The following is a 3,215-nucleotide window of genomic DNA, read 5'->3' on the forward strand; positions in this document are numbered from 1 at the left end:
TAAATGTTTAGTTTTGCTCTTTTCTCACCTTTTATTCTTTTCTAATGTCTGATTTGATTTTGAAATGTTTTTTCTTTTTAATGTTTGTTTTTTCAAATGTTTTATCGGCTTGTTTGAAAAACTTCCTTTTCCTTTTTAATTTTCTTTCTAAATGCTTCATTGTATTTTCTGTTTAATTCCCATTTAAATTTTTGTCTTTAAAATAAAATTTTCTAATTAAAATTTTTATTTTTTAATTAAATTTTTTGTCTTTTTAAAGTTTTAATAATCTAATTAAATGTTTTGTATTTTTTAAAATGTTTAATATTCTTATTGTTTAATTGTATATTTAAGTGTTTAATTATCTAAACTATTTCATCGTTAATGTTTTATATTTGCCTAAAAAATGTTTAATTTCATAATTAGATGTTTTGTATCTTCTGTTTATCTAATGAAATATTTTATCTGTTTAATATAATTTAGTTGTATTTAATGTTTAATTTTCTTTATAGAAGTTTTATTGTATTAAATGTTTTTCCTTTAATTGCTTTTTAATGTTGTTTATTTCTTTAATCTTTTTTTTGTTGAGATTTTAACCCAAACCTTAAAAATGAAACAAACCCTTAAAACACAATGAAAATACTTCTGTTGTCACAATCATGAGTTAGTCAGTTAATCAATTCAACTTCATTTATTTAGCACCTTTCACATAGATGACAAAACTAAGTAAGCAAGAGAAAAATCTATGCTAAAACTATGATTAAAATTCAAAAACATTTTAAAAGAAAAGACTGAGCATGGTAATAAAATATGTTGTGTCCAGGGGATGGAGGGAGTTTATTGAAGTAGGGTGACCATATTCTGTTTCTCTGAAAAGAGGACACACTTCCAGCTCGCGCGCGAGCTGGAAGTGTGTTTTCAGCCCCCCCCCCCCCTTTTTTTAGGGGTTTTCCGTGGGTCAGGGGGCTTTCTGTGCTTCAAACTCAGTTAAACAGATATTCTGAATTCCCCAGACAAGAACACTTTACCTGGATATACAGAAAAATAGCCCAAAACACTTACAAACAGTTGCTTTATAAATAATATATAATTTAAAGCAATTCTCCTAAACAATATAATCAGTCACATACAAATATGGCATGCTCTCGTCTTTAATAGTTATTGACTCAAGTTGTGTAGGAACATGTATTCAGATGTTTAACAAAATAAGAAATAATCATCTCTAAATCTGACACTTACACCTTAGTTAGGAAAAGTGAGGTAGAGTACCATTCGTCAAAATAACCTCCCAATTATCAATTATGTAAAAATAGAAATAATGTCTCAAAATATTAAAAAGAAAAAAGAGAGGTAGCCTATTCTTCAATGTTCAGTTAGCCCATTCTTCAAAATAATGTGTCTAATGGCAAATGAAAAAAATATAGAAATAATGCCTCAAGTCAACAGTCCTTTTCCCCCCTTCTTGTTCCTTTTCTTATTAGCTACAGAGACATAAGTCCCAGCTTTGCAGACTGTACATTCTACCTACCATTTGACACGACCCGGACGAAAGCAGGGGTACTTTTTTCGCATTTCATCAGTGAAATGACATTTGCGTTTCGGTATGTTCTTTCGGTTCGAGTGTTCTCTCGCAGTGTGTACCTGCCTGTCAGCCTGCGAGGAGTGAGTGAGTGTGGAGCACCTCTGTACTACGTTCCGGGGTTTCGGCTCAAACTCCGCCACTCAGAGCGTGTTTCCGAAGAAACCATTCAACGTGAATGATAAATACACTGGTCTGTGACGCGCTCAAGCTAGGCAAGATCAAAAACCCAGACATTTGAAGGACTTTATAAACGCCAGCCGGACAGCCTCTCAAAAGAGGAGATGTCCGGGCAAAAGAGGACGTATGGTCATCCTAATTGAAGTGTTCTTGGGCTCACATGGTAAATCATTTAAAATAGAAACTTGATATTCGGTCTACAGAAAATGGAAACTGCAGAGCAACAGAAGAACCAACAATATCTCCTGTTTTCTCCTTTAATGAGTCAACTCTTCTGGTGCTTTCAGATCAAAGAACTACAGACTCTTCACAACCTGCTTAAACTCTTGGTACAGGGCCTCACCACACGGGTCAAGAAGGTTTCCTTCTCATTTCTCCTCTGAAGCTCACATTCTCCTGCTCAAACTGCTGATAAATGGTTCTGCTGCTCTAAAGTCTGGTCTCCAGAACTTCCTAAAAACTCTCTCTTCTGCTGCAGGTTGCTTTGTAGAACTGTTCCAGAAAACCTCACTAAACCACATGGTGGGGCCTCAAGATAGTTGTCCAAATGAAACCGTACAAAAACCAAACTAGCACAACCCAAACGCTAAAGTCTCCTGCAGCCTACCAGAGAACCTTTAAACAGAGAATCAGGACAGGAACTCTTACCTTCTGGACAACCAACATTGATTCGCAAACAAGAATACAGAATGTGTCTGACCAAAAATCTCTAAAGACTCACTACAGCCAAGATAAAGACAACTCAGCTGCACCAAATCCACTAATCACTGCACACATTAGCACCATGTGCTAACTGTGGCTAAATAACCACATTTACCAAGGCAACTATCCAGTACAAAGCCCTGAAACTAGTGATGTTACGCTTGAGCCAGTTTGCTCGACACAATGTCGAGCTTTTGAAGTGAAAGTGTTCCAAAACGGTGTTTTGATTCCAAATGCTTCGAAGCAATGTGTCATTCTTGAAGCAGATGTGTCAAAGTGGTTCATTGCTTCATGAAGCTTCGATTTCACCATCACTACCTGAAACACATTAAAGAGTATTTTACTGCTGGAAGCTGCAAGCCAACACCTAAAGAACAAACTAAAGCAACAGAATCTGGTGAAGAGAAGAAGAGGAAATGTTTGACTGCAGACATAAAGCAGGAAGACACTGAGCTGCTCAGGTGTTCCTGATAACACCAAGCAGCCACCTGGACAGCCAATAGGAACACAGCTTACTGTAAGTCCAGAGGGCTGGGTTAGTGAAGTAAATTTAGTTTCAGGTTGAAGCAGAAAGTTAACAAAGAAAGTTGAAAACCACCTTCTGATCCCTGAAATCTCTGAGTTTTCACACATAGAACGCCTGAACATGTCAAACAGGTTTCATAGTAGAACCATCATTGTAAAAACATCATAGTATGGTGTGTTGCTCAAAAAACATTAGAACCCAGCTGTCTAGGGTCGCTGAGGAGTGACACAGAAACAGGACAATCGCTGG

The sequence above is a fragment of the Acanthochromis polyacanthus genome, chromosome 6, assembly GCF_021347895.1.
Source record: "Acanthochromis polyacanthus isolate Apoly-LR-REF ecotype Palm Island chromosome 6, KAUST_Apoly_ChrSc, whole genome shotgun sequence".
NCBI classification, from domain to species: domain Eukaryota; kingdom Metazoa; phylum Chordata; class Actinopteri; family Pomacentridae; genus Acanthochromis; species Acanthochromis polyacanthus.